Source organism: Meles meles, chromosome 12, assembly GCF_922984935.1.
Source record: "Meles meles chromosome 12, mMelMel3.1 paternal haplotype, whole genome shotgun sequence".
Classification (NCBI taxonomy): domain Eukaryota; kingdom Metazoa; phylum Chordata; class Mammalia; order Carnivora; family Mustelidae; genus Meles; species Meles meles.
The window spans coordinates 40,179,060-40,193,773 of record NC_060077.1 but is presented as its reverse complement, the minus strand read 5'-3'; the positions used below and the strand labels follow the sequence as shown (position 1 = coordinate 40,193,773).

The 14,714-nt window shown below is 39.8% G+C and overlaps 1 protein-coding gene across 1 annotated transcript in view; it reads right to left on the bottom strand.

Annotated features, from left to right (window-relative positions):
- L3MBTL4 (L3MBTL histone methyl-lysine binding protein 4) overlaps window positions 1-14,714 on the bottom strand; it is a 500,325-nt gene that overhangs the window by 39,851 nt on the left and 445,760 nt on the right. The window lies entirely within an intron of this gene.

Genomic DNA, 14,714 nt, shown 5'->3' with positions numbered 1-14,714 from the left:
TGCTCTGTCCCAGCACAGCAGTGAACACATCCCGGGCTCTCCTCAGGTTGAAGCCACAGTGCCTCCTTGAACTTCTCTCCATCAGTTCCAGTTCCACTCTCTGGAACTCCCTTGATATAGTCAGTTTTCTCTTTCACGTATAAAATGACGCTCCTATCGTACATTTGGATGTCACGCCTCTGTTGGCCTTTACAAGCAGTTCACAATTCAGGCATTTTGGCCTCTACTCAGATAAGCCCCCCTTTACATCATTCTGACTTATGAGACTTTATTATTATTACAAGAGAGTGAATGTAGAAATGGGATTTTTCGAAAGCAGATTTAAGGCTAATTCTAAAATGGTTAGAAAATAGCTACACTTGGGGTGCCTGGGTGGCTCAGCAGGGTAAAGCCTCTGCCTTTGGCTCAGGTCATGATCCCATGGTCCTGGGATCAAGCCCCGCATCGGGCTCTCTGCTTAGCGGGGAGCCTGCTTCCTCCTCTCTCTCTCTCTGCCTGCCTCTCTGCCTACTTGTAATCTCTATCTGTCAAATAAATAAATATTTAAAAAAAAAAAAAAAGAAAAAAGAAAATAGCTACACTCCCCACACCCGCCAGAGCAACCGAATACTTCCAGGGGGCTGTGGGGCTGATGCACGGCCTGACAGCCACCATCGGCGCCTTCCACAGGGGGGACCGTGCCATGCAGGGGTGCTGCTAGGTAGAGATGCAATCAAGGACATGTAAAATAAAACAGCAGTAGGCTCCCGGATTTGATTCTCTCCCAACTTCTCAGCATTGTGTTCTCACCAGGCACCAGCTTTATTGTCCTGGGGAGAGGATGCTGGAAGCCAAACATGAGAGCTGGCTTCCAAACAATTCAACACACTACAGATAGGTTATTTTGAAAAGTTATTTAGAAGAAGAGGAACTCAGCATTCAGCACAGGTGAAGGTGAAGCAAGTACGTTCGTGGGCAATCCAGTGAGGGTCTGGTTTCGTGCTTTCGCTGAGGTTTGAATAATCGTCTGGGACACATTACTAAGGCCTCACACTTCCGCAGACACAGATCTAAGCAGAGACAGCTCAGGGGACTCAGAAGACACATCTCACATCGTGAGAACAAGCGCAATAAAATGAAAGAGAGGCTGAGAAACAGGAAAACGTCAACCCAAGGGCCATGGCTGGCAGGGAGCGTGGAAAGGGAGGGGGCCCTGCAGGGGTTCCATTTAGTCCAAGCAATGCTGTTTCAGTTACTCTGCACCTTCACCCTCCATTAAAGGAGAGCTGGAGGTTTTCGTGTATCAAACAGGCCGGGGCTAAAACACCACGCCGGACACGGAGCTGGATGAAAGCCCAGGCAAGGCATCGGTGGGGTACAGGTTTACTGGGGTCTGGGCCCCGGGCACTGCTCTATTTCATCATCTTGGAAATGGAAGCCAGGGGTGACCTTTCCATGGGTAAGAGCTGGGCCTGACGGTTCCTACTGTTTCTGGTTGCGGAGTAACATAAGTGGGGATTATGAAACACATTGAAGATGCCAGGACCTATGCACTTTAAGCCCAATGTCTGAGACTCTGGAAAGCAGCAAAAAGCACACGAAGGGTCCTAGAGTTGTTGAGGGGTTGGGGAATGACGGGTGACAGACATTATCTTATAAGGGGTATGACTTAGGCATTATTGGATACTAAATTTATGATCTTATAAATGGATAAAAGGAAATAAAGCCCAAATCATCAATGTAAAAACAGCACTTAATTTTCTTTTCCCTCCTGATTTCAACTCATTTGGATGTTGGTTTGGGGGATTTAAAAGATGAGGAGAAAAACTAACTTAGGTCAGATGCATTTTAGAAATATAAAGACCTCAAAGATTTCTTATCCCCAAGTTTATTTTCTTTTTCTTTTACAAGTTTAAATAGAGGAATTTGCCTTTCCTCACAAGAGAAAAATAAACCAAACTGAAACCACAGATACAAAAAAAGAAACCAGCTGAAAATCCATGGGTGTGTTTCTCCCTCGGGTGGCCACTCTGGCCCCAAATTTGCTCTGCTTGATTTTTCCTCCCCCTTCCACCTCTAAAAAACTCTTCCTGTCCAGTCAGTTGGTTTGGTTGACCCTGCATCCTAACTGATTTGATGCTGTCAAATAAAGAGAGACGCCACGCCATGGGATGATTTGTAAGAGGGGAAGGGGCTGTCACAACTGGTGGCTGCTCTGACCATAACATCAGCAAGTTCTCAAGGGCTGGGCAAAAATGGCTTTTCTTTCAGACAGGGGAGAAAACAAGGCTAAAAAGAACAGGGTGTGGGGGAAGAGGAACCGAAGGGCAATAAGATCTGTCTGCAGCTTGAAGAGGCTGGTCTGGTTTCCTGGAGGGCCCTTAAAAGGGTGTGGGGTGGGGGGGCTGTCTGCTGGCTCAGGCTGAGGGTGGACCGAAGTTTAGGGGTCTGGGGGAAGAAGAGAAACTTAACCACTGGTTAAGAGGCACCTTGTTCCCAGTTCAGTCAATCATTTATAAGGCAAAGAATGGGAATGTGGAAGGCCTTTGTTACAGGTAAGCAGTGGTCTACACTGTTGGTCCCTGTCCCCTCATTCTGTCCTTAATGACAGCATCCTACTCAGCTGCCACTTGCATGCTATGGCCTCTATGTTCAGGCTCTTCTATTTCTGAATTTTCTCCAACCTGCAGCCAGATTTTTTCTCTGGCAAAAAATTATCCATTGCATTTTCTCCAAAATCAAAACAAAACAGCAAACAACAAACAGACGAACAATGGCCGAATTCAAAGCATTGGCACACTCTCTCCCATAAAGTCCAGGATGGCTCTCCTTAGCACGGTGCTCCAGACTGTGGGCTCTCACGGTCCATCCACCTGCTCTCTGTGACTCTCTCTCTGATGTGTCCTGCATCCAGTTTCCCGGTCTCTCCTGAAAGTGCCTGCATGGTTCTAGTGTTGTGTTTCTGATTAGTGATTTTGCCCATCAGGAATCTCTTTTCTCTTATGTATATTTGTCGAACTTTACCTAGTATTTAGGGTCCAGTTTAACTGCTATCTGCTCCTGAAAATTTCTCTGATTTCCACAGAAAATGAATCTTTTGCTCTCTTCCAGACTTTTTGGTTTGAACCCATAAAGCAGCACTGGTCCCATGTTACCTCATCTCTATAACAATTGTTTCCATTTCTAAACCCCCACTAAAGAACAACTTCTCCTCCTGTGTACACCCTATGGTCCCAACAGAAGGTACTATGCTTCGTAAAGATGTGTTGAATGGAATAGAAGAAAAGAGAATGTGGTTTTTTCACATTCTCTTTTCAAATATGATAATCAGTAAGACACATGGCTGTGAGCATTTTCTCTTTTCCTCCTGGAACCATACAGAAAAACAAAGAAAATAAATGAAACAGTGCAGATTCTTTTTTAGGGACACTAAGAGATAAACATAGTCCCCAGATTCTAATATATCTGTAAGAGGGGTCAGAAGCAATGGGGATTGCCGAAGTTGTGCGGAGACAGCAAGGAAAAGAGGGGCCCCAAGGTGGGAGATCCCTATAAGCATCCAACCACAGAATGTTCCTTGTTTCTGAAAAATGGACACAGGACCTGGGGTCAGCAAAGGTGGTAGAAGAAGCCCTCCTGGGCTCAGTTTGGTTCAGTTAGAGAACTCAAAACTACACAAAGAATAACTCAGAGGAGCCATATCGGCAGTCAGCTATTTGTCTCAATGTCAGCCAAGAAAAAGAAAACCTTTAGTTGTGAAGCCTGACCCCCAGTTCCCATCACTCTGGAGTGGGGTGCATGCAAATTGCTAGTCCAGGAAAATCCAACCCATTCAATAATGAGTGGTTTCTTTCAAAGCAGAAAGAAAAGAAAAGAATTGGTACAGTGTAGTGCAAAGATGCTGTGACCAAATGCAAGGACCCTGACAGAAGCTATTATAAATTAAAAATCTAAGCAGGAAAAATATTGCCACTGAGGAGATGCGAAAAGTAATCCGACATGTTGACATGCATTTAGAAACACAAAACAAAGGTTAGTGAAGCAATTAACTCTGTGAATGAAGAACACAAAGAATGCAAGGATTTAAGGAGAAATGGCAGTGGATAGGAGGAAAGGCAGAACTCAAGAAAGAAGGAGAAGGAAAAATTAAAACTATCATTGAAATGAAGATGAAACAGGAAGGAGCAGAAAGGAAGAGTACATCTTTTATAATACAGCATAAGGGACCTAAAAGATAAACAAAAAGAAATGTAAGCAAAACGAAATTGAAATAACAAAAGCTTTTAAAAAACAAAAGATTAGAGGAGATCTAGCAAATGTGTAACTAGTATATTGGGAAAAATTGAAAACAATGAAACAAAACAAATATTTAAATAGTAATAACAACGCTTTCTAAACACTTAGATCTATATGCTTAAACATACTTGAAATACTGAAAGGGTACACTATTTGCCATGTTAGGTGAATTAGAATTCAATCACAAGGTACATCTTTGTAAAATGATTGGAGTTTAAAGATAAAGACTCATTTGGGTGCCAGGTGAGCCTCAGGTATGTCCTCAAAACCTTCAAGAACAGAACATAGGGAGGAGGGTAGGCAGGAGGTGCCAGGAGGCCACTGCTTCCTCTACGTAGTGCTTGCACTGGCAGGCCCTGACTGACTCCGATTCTGTAACCGTTGTGGAACTCTGGAATATATGTGAAGACTTCTACCTTCCAAGCGAAGGTTGAGACAGTAAATCCCTGTGACTTTTGGTCAGTTTCAGCTATTAATGGGGTAGTGCCTGCCCATTTCCCACCTGCTGGCCTGATGGTGGGCAGCTGAGCCCATGTGCCCAGAATGGCTTGCATGTGATTTGAAGGAGCCAGAGTAGGCAATAAGGACCTTGTCTTCTAGATATCAAGAAACTGTGTTGTGGGGCGCCTGGGTGGCTCAGTGGATTAAGCCGCTGCCTTCGGCTCAGGTCATGATCTCAGGGTCCTGGGATCGAGTCCCACATCGGGCTCTCTGCTCGGCAGGGAGCCTGCTTCCCTCTCACTCTCTGCCTGCCTCTCTGCCTACTTATGATCTCTCTCTCTCACTGTCAAATAAATAAAATAAAATCTTTAAAAAAAAAAAAAAAGAAACTGTGTTGTGATCACTGATTGCTGCTTCTGATTGTGTAAGCACAGGCACAGAGGCAGCCTCTGTTGTTGAAACCGCACTTGCTGAAGTGGCTTCCAGGACATGTAAAGAAACAGTACCTTAAATTTTCTTCCCTTTCCCCCTTTGGTACCAGATATTTAACGATTAAGACATCCAAAAGCAATTGCATATAAAAGAGAATTTATAAAGTTACTGCACATGACCAGGCTAAAATGTAGGCTCAGAGAAATCTGAGAAGACCTGAAGTTGATACCTCAGACTGATCCCCAATACAGAAACAACCTACAGCAATTAAAAACAAAGACAGAATAGCAAACTCTAGGTAAGGGGAAAATTCTGATTAATAGAGATACCATATTATGAGATTCAAACATCTAGTTTTCAACAATAAGAAACTGTGACCCATTTAGAGAGAGAGAGAAAAAAAAAAAGGAAGTGTCCCTAAGACCAGATTACAGATTTACTAGACAAAGACATTAAAAAAACTTTCTTAAAAGTGCCCAAAGAGTTAAAGGGAGAAAGATAAAAAGTCAAGAAAACAACATATAAAGAAAAGGAAGATATCAATAAAGAGGCAGAAATAAAAAAGGAACTAAAAAGAGATTCTGAATCTGAAAAGTACAATAGCTAAAATGAAAGGTTTATTAAAGGGATTCAAAACCAGATTTGAACACCCAGAAAAAGTAGTAAACTTGAAGATAGGCCAATGGAAACTATCAAGTCTGAGAAACAGAAAGAAAAAAGACTGAAGAAAAGTGAACAGAACTTGTGGTACAGCATCAAATGGACCAACATACATATTGTGTGAATCCCAAAAGAAAAGGGAGGGGAGAGAGAGAGATGGGAAGGAATAGGAGTAAGCCTCCCAAATTTGAGGAAAGATGTGGATATACAAACCTAAGAATGAATCCCAAATAGGATAAATTTTAAGACACACACAATTGAGATACATTACAATCAAACCGTTGGAAAAAAAAAAAAAGAGAAAGGGGGCGCCTGGGTGGCTCAGTAGGTTAAAGCCTCTGCCTTCAGCTCAGGTCATGATCTCAGGGTCCTGGGATTGAGCCCCACATTGGACTCTCTGCTCAACAGGGAGCCTGCATCTACCTCTCTCTCTGCTTCTCTGCCTGCTTGTGATCTCTGTCAAATAAATAAATAAGATATTTTAAAAAATGATATAACTATATGGTGTCTCCAAGAGACTCACTTTAGATCCAAAGACACAAATATGTTGAAAATGAAAGGAAGGGAAAAGACATTCCAAGCAAAGAGTACCCTTTGAGCCAAGGTGGCAATACCAATATAAGACAAAACAGACTTTATATCAAAAAAAGTTTACAAGAGAAAATAATGGAATTATATGCTAATAAAATGTTCAATGTGTAAGAAAATATAACAATTATAAACTGTTAAGCAACTAATAACAGATTATCAAAATATTAAGCAGAAACTGACAGAATTGAAGGGAGACAGAGATAGCTCTACAGTAACAATTGAGGACTTCAATACTCCCCTCATATAATGGATAGAACAACAAACAGAAGATGAGTAAGGAAACAGAAGACTTGAACAACAAAATAAACAAACTAGATCTAAAAGACATACACACAACATTCTTTTTTTTTTTTTAATATTTTATTTATTTATTTGACAGAGAGAGAGATCACAAGCAGGCAGAGAGGCAGGCAGAGAGAGAGGGAGAAACAGGCTCCCCACTGAGCAGAGAGCCCGATGCGGGGCTCGATCCCAGGACCCTGAGATCATGACCTGAGCCGAAGGCAGAGGCTTAAACCGCTGAGCCACCCAGGCGCCCCTACACACAACATTCTACTCCACAACAGAACACACATTATTCTCAAGTGTATCTGGAACATTCTCCAAAGGTAAATCATACTAGACCAAAAATCAAGTCTTAACAAATTTTAAGATAAATATCATACAAAATATCTTTGCTGACCACAACGGGATGAAATCAGAAGTCATAGTAGGAAATAGTAGGAAGTCAATAGTAGGAAAACTGAAAAATTCACAAATGTGTGGGAATTAACACACTCTTAAATAATCAATGAGTCAAAGAGAAAATCAAAAGGAAATCATTAAAACTTAGAGACAATTTTTTTATTTTTTTTTAAGATTTTATTTATTTATTTGATAGACAGAGATCACAGGCAGAGAGAGAGGAAGGGAAGCAGGCTCCCTGCTGAGCAGAGAGCCCGATGCAGGGTTCGATCCAAGGACCCTGGCATCATGACCTGAGCCGAAGGCAGAGGCTTTAGCCCACTGAGCCACCCAGGTGCCCAAAACTTAGAGACAAATTTAAATGAAAACACGATATCCCAAAAGTTATGGGATACAGCAAAAACAGTGGAAAGAAGAAAACTTATAGATGTATATACTTACATTAAAAAAAAAAAAAAAAACCACGTCAAGTTCACAATCTCTCTCCAGTTCAAGGAACTAGAAAAATGGCAAACTAAACTCAAAACTAACAGAAGGAAGGGAATAACAAAGATTGGAGTAGAGATAAATAAAATAGAGAAGAGAAAATCAATGAAACCAAGAGTTGATTTTCAAAAAGTTTTATAAAAATGACAAAATTTTAAGAGAAGATTCAAATTACTAAAATCAGAAATGAAAGCGGGAACACTACTACCAGCTCTACAGAAATAAAACAGATTTTAAGAGAGTACTATGAATAATTGTATGTCCAAAAATTAGATAACATAGATGAAGTGGAAAATTTCTTAGAAATACAAAACTTACCAAGACTGAATCATGAATAAATAAAAAATCTGAATAGACCCATACCTAGTTAAGGAGATTGAATCAGTAAGCAACAATCCCTGGACAAGGAAATGCCCTGGACCAGATGGCTTCACTGGTGAATGCTACCACTCAGAAAACTTCCATCAGTTCTTGTCAATCTTTACAATAAAATTAAAGAGGAAGGAACACTTCCTAACTCACAGGAAGGCATCCAAATTAAAAAGGAAGAAGTAAGCTTGTCTCTTTGCTGATGATGTGATCTTACATATATAAAACCCTAAAGAAATCCTATAGGGTATATCGCCGGCTGAATGGATAAACAAAATGAGGTATATACATACAGTGGAATATTATTTAACCTTAAAAAGGAATGGAATTGTGATATACTCCACAACATGAATGAATATTAAAGACATTAAGTGAAGTTAAAATAGAAAAGTGTACGTACTGTATGATTCTATTTATAGGCGATATCTAGAAGAGTCAAATACATATAGACAGGAAGTAGAACAGTGGCTACCAGGGGCTTTGGGGAGTGGGAATGGGGCTTACCACTGAATGAACACTGAGTTTCAGTTTGTAATGATGAAAAAGTTCTGGAGATGCATGACACTGATGATCACCCAGCAACGTGAACATACTTAATGCCACTGAACTGTGCACTTAAAAGTGGTTAACATGGTAAATTTCGTGTCATGTATATTTAACTGTATTAATTTTTTAAAAAGAAAACTAGAAGACAGGAGAGATACATGTATAACATATTCAAGGAAAGAAAGTGTTAAAAAAGGATTTTATGTCTGGATGAATTGTCCTTCAGATACATAGGCTATAGACATGTTTTGAACATGGAAGAACTCAAAGACTATGTTTCCTATTAGTCCTTCTTAAAGATCTTCCAGAAGAAGAAAAGTCCAATAGAAGGATTAGTGCTGAGCTCTGACTATGTTTAACTCTCGATCTAAAACAAAAAGAAAATATGGAGAATGGGATGGTTTAACAATACCAACTCTGACAATGGAGAATGCAGGAAAAGGAAGGGGGATAAGGTGAAAGTAGAATAAGTTTCTTTACTGAAAGTTGACAAATCAAGTAAGAGAAGTGCACACACATTAACAGTACAAAGGTAAATATCAGTTAAGATATTTATAATGGTGACCATTTGAAAAGAAATAAAACTTGTTAATTTCAGAAGAATCACACAAAAATATCAGAGCAATTAGATCATACATAAAAAATGTAAAAAGATAATAGAAAATAAGGTAAGCTAAAGGGAAAATACAGAAAACAAAAAATGTTAAACTCTTTACGCTTAGCTCTAGGTAATACATCTGAAAAGCAGAATAAATGGATTATTTTCTGGGAAAATGTAATTTACCAACACTGCTCCTAGAGGAAATAGAAAATCTAAACGGTTTTTTTTTTTCCCCATAGAAGAAACAGACAACAGTATAAAAAATCTACACTCTTCACTCCTGGCAAAGCTCCAGTTCATTAAACTGTATACTTAAAAAGGTCTACGTGGATTCGTAGGGGATTCCTACCGAACTATTTGAGAACAAAAGATTCTAGTGCTATTCCTCCAGAGTGCAGGAAAAAAAGAAAACTTCCAAATTCATTTTATGAAGCAAGTATAATATTGATACTCAAATTTTTGATAGAGTGCATGCACATATATATCAAGAAAAACTATAGACCATTCTTGTTTATTAATTTCAAAGCCAAAATCTAAATAGCATGCAATATTATGTATCATGAAAATATGAGGTTTATTCCAGAAATGCAAGAACAATTTAGCAATAGGAATTTTATTATAAATTTTATTATAAAAAAGTCTAAGTAGAAAAAGGTGAGATCATGTATCTCTACAGATTTTTAAAAGGCATTTATTGAAAGTCAATAATCATTATTGATAGAAACACTCAATAGAGGAGCTAAGTGGTATAGTTTTTTAACACAATAAAATATCTTTACTTTAGTCTCAAACTGAGCTTTATGCTAACTTTTATTGCAGAAGCACTAGAGAAATTTCAAACAAAATTGTGGACAAGAAGGATGCCTGCTATCACCATTACTACTTATTATTGTATCCTTGTCCTACTGGGGCCCAGGCCAAAACAATTACATCAGAGAAAGATATGAGAGATGTCACATTTACAAAGCAGAAGTTCAAACTATCATTATTGCAAATGGTATCATTGTTAGTTCAGAAAATCATGAGAATCAGTCAATAAACTCCAGCAAAAAATAAGAAATGTTAGTAAATTAGCAGTGTATACAATTAAAACACTGATAACAAAAGCCCTCATATACACAGGTAACACCAGTTAGAAGAAAAGGTGGAAGGGCCAATATACAATAGTCAAGTACGCAGGAAGACATTTAACAAGAAACGTGTAAGACCTGTTAGAGAAAAATTTAAAACACTTCTGAGGGACACAAAAGATTCCAGTAAATGAAGAGACAACATGTTCCTGCAGAAGAAGAATCAACATCATAAAGATCTCACATCTAGTTACTCTCATACATTTACCATGATCTCAGTGAAAATACTGACAACTGTGAGGTTCACATGGAAAACAAAACAAAACAAAAACAAGCAGAAATAGTGATGACATGTGACTCACTAACGAGATGTTAGAACACTTTAGGAGACCTCAATAATTAAAATGATGTAGCACAGTACATTAGCTGACTGACTAATGGAACAGAGTAAGAAGTTCCGAAACAGACCAAGTACTTACGAAAATTTAGTGCACATTAAGGTGACCTCCCAGGTCAGTGAGGAAATGGTGCAGACCTGGCTGAATCAAGTGGGTAGTCTTCTGAATCAAAACCAAATAAAACAAAGGTGGATTTATAGCTGGCATGATACACTGGGATAAATTCCAAATAAATGCAAGATTTAATGTAAAAAAGTAAAAACCCATAAAAGTACTAGAATAAAATATAACAGGACCTTGTCACGGCATGGGAAAGACCTCTTTCACTGTGTTAAATCCTCTCAAGAGAAGTAAAACAATTGATGAGTGAGGGCGAGGTCAACCTAAACCAACCAACCAGCCAAATAAACACAATACTCATAAGTAAAATAAAAAACTGAAAAAGCAAAACGAAATTGGAACAGATCTATGCAACCCATACATGGAGACAGGGCACATTTCCTAAAATCTATAAAAAAATAAAGGGCTCTTTGAAATTGGAAAGAAAAAGACTAAGATGGCAACAGAAAAACTGGCAAAGTTCACAGAAAGGGAAACACGAATGACTCTTAAACACAGGAAAAGAGGCTCAATCTAACTCACAATAAAAATGCAAATTAAAATTATACAAATAGCATTTTTCAATTACCATGGTTACAAAAAAAATCTAAATGTTTGAGAACAGACTTTGTTGGTATGGAGAAACGGGCATCCTCAAAAAATTGCTAGAAAGAGTATAAATTAGTGTGTTTGTTTGTGGAGCAAGTGAGAGAGGTATATTCCCTTTCATTCTGCCATTCCCCCCACTTCGGGAATACAGACCTCCTAGCCCGTGTGCAAAATGACACACAAGACTGGAAGTAGTCGGGTGACACAGTGGCTCATCATTCTGTGGAACAGTAGTATGTGGTCGTGAGACCACGCTCCAGGCACTGGGAAAAGGTTCTGTGCACAAATGGGGACAATCCCCAGGGTATACTGTCAAGCCAAAAAATTTCTAGTGAGAACAGTACATACGGCATACTGCTTATTGTGTTAAAAATAAGGAGGTGGGATAAGAAAATATATTTATATTCACTCCTGTATGTATAAAACTCTAGAAGGATGCACCCAAGACTAACAGTGGGTATCTGTCAGGAGGGGGAGTACTGTGTCGATGGGAGTGGGTAGGAGACTTCTCATTGTGTGCCTTTTTATATATTTTAGAACCTTCATTATCATGTGAATAGGCTACCAATTCAAAAATTACATTAAAAAAAGGCGAAAAAAATGCTATGATAGTCATGTGTTGTGTCTTGCTTTACCATAAGATTTGTAAAATAAGGCCCTTTCCTTATCTTATTTCATGCTGTAGAAAAATCCATTGGGAAACATGATCCTTTTTTATCTCTAAGGACAGGTGGTCATGAGGATCTACCCTTGCAGTCCTGGGCGGCACTGCTCCTCCCTCCTCTCAGTGATGCAGGCCTCTCTTCCCCACAGCAAGGCTAATCTTGATTTTTGCTGTAACAGGGGCATGGGTCCATCTGGACCTGACAGAGAGATGTATGTGGACTCCTTGACCATAGAAGGATAGAAGATGGTGCAGGTTTCCATCTAAGCATTTGGATTCTGTATAAATTCCCAAACTAGCAGCTCTTTTCTACAATTTGGCCTTTCTCTTTAGCCAGTGCGTTTCCAAAACCTAAGGTTCACTGACTCCACTGATGAGGCACGCGTTGGTCTATGTATTTTCTGACTGACAGCAAACATTTCTGATAAAGGAGAATTTCTCCTATTTCTACGGACCTCCCTGAGGAGCCTCCCTCAGGGCTGACCAGCTCTCAGGGGGGCAGGGACTTCCTTCTTTTAAGCCATAGATAGGTGACTGTCAGCACAAGTCCAAGGGCAGGGCAGCACGTGGGGAGGCAGGTATTTCAGGTCAGGACAGGCCTGGGATTGCTGGACAGAGAGCCCTGGGATGCAGGAAGGCCTGGACGTCTGTGGTGACTTACAGGTTAGGGTGGGAGAGTGAGTGCAGGAGCAGTGGCACCAGGCTGTCAGCAGCAGGGCGAGCCTTGGAGGAACAGCAACCAGCCCAGAATGAGGCTGGCTGCCAGAGCTCAAGAATGCCATGGACTGGGTGAGGACCTTGAGGTCAGGGCCGAGGAGACTCCCCCCGGAGCCTCCGATTCCCAGCACTCAACAGGCCTCTCCGACTCGCCTCGTTATAACCCTCGTGTTCCCAAAGCACATAGACAAGCCAGCGTTCTAGAAAACAAAGCAAGTACAAATACTCAAGGATGCTTAGTGCCTCCCTCATCTTTGAAGGTTAAAATTATTTAATTAACTGCTATTCTTAATTGAAACGAAGACCAAATTGGCCACTGTCCCTTATGCAGGTCAGCCAGGGCCTTGGAATCACATTTCAGTTCGCTCCTTAGTCATTGTTCCTCCAGAATTTAAAAAGCACGTGGCAGCCCTCCCTTAGAGTCAGCATTTTTGGCTCTTCGGAACCAGGCTGCCTTCCCTGCCCTCATCAGTTCTCTGTGACTCCTTTGAATTCTAGTTAGGACTAGCTATTCTGCGAGGTCTGCTTGCTTGTCATTGGTTTATTTATTCATTTGAAGATGGTAAATTGAAAGTAATACATTTCCTCTTAAGGAACCTTTGCTCTCTCTTTCTTTTTAAGACATGCATTAAAATTTAAAAGCCAGAACATGGAATAAGAAGTGCTAATGAAAATGTCACCAAGTGAGAGTGTAGATTTTAAAACGTTGCTAATCTAATAAGAAATACAGGATGAATGTGAGGGGTGGAACTTCTCTGAAATGATCTGTTTAATGCCTTTGAAACGCCCTCCAAATTTCACATAAAAAATCATTTGTGATTCATTTTGATCAGTAATGACTCACATCATTAAAGAAAAAAAAAAAAGCAAATCTGAACGAGTCCATTGGAAAGCAATGTCTCTGAAGCTGGTGTAAATGGTTTCTCCAGTCAGAGTCACTTGTGTTTGGAGTCTTAATACTGCACCATTTCTCTCGTAAGACAGATCTGGTTTCAATCTGTGTTTCTTTAGTTTTTATCAGTGTTGGCCTAGATTTCCGAAGCTGAGCTAAAATGGAAATATTTTTCCCCCTTTAACCCATCTGTCTCCTTTTATTTACATAATATAATATATTTTCCCTGGATAATTCTAAGTTTTTTAAAAAGGTGAAATGGAAGTAAAATAAATGGAAAATTTTTCATCACAAAGGGAAACTTGGGATCATCTCTTTGGATTTATACCCAACTGGATCTCATGACCGGTCCACATTAAATAAAAAATTAGTATGAGGTGAGACTCTAAAACAACAAAACCGTTCTCTAAGGCAGCATCACTTTGGAATCTCATCTGTCAAGTGACTAGTGACTCCTCCCAAAAGACCGAATGAAGGAATATTTCTGGAACCCTAATAATGGTGGCCTCTATTCCAAACTGAGGAAATCAGGCTGCATAATTGCTCTGCTAAGTACCAGCATGGGAAGGGTTTACAATTATGCAGGCTCTGTTGTTACCGCTGCCAACAGAATAACTTATCAAGTTATGGTGTCTCATTGAGGGAACTGAAAAGCACATTACCAGTAAGAAATGATTTCTAAAGAAGACTTAATTACCACTATATGTGTTTTTAATGTTGGCTGAAAATACACAGAAAGACAAGCTAAAGTGGCATGTGACAAGTCCTCATTCAGTCTGTCAGCCATAATAGCATATTTAGAAAGACATAAAAAAATAAAAAAAAGATCAAGAGGTAGAAATAGATTCTCTTGTCATTTCAGAATAATTACAGTATTTGCTGGTAAGGTCAAAGTTTCTGCAGACTGATAACCCGACAAAGATCATTCTATAGACTTCAAGTGAAAAAGAGGAGAGGGGACAGGTGACAAGTCAGCGTGTAAAGATGCTGATCCAGTTGTATTTTGACTGATCCTCATCTGAATTGTTACTTAATCTATTTCCATATTCCCTGGTCACCAAGACTCTAACTCCCTACTTGATCTGTTTGGAAGGAACCACTTGACTCCTCCCTGCCACTGAGGCCAGGATTCATTTACCACTGTGAAGGCAGCAACATACCAACACCCTTGGGGTACCCT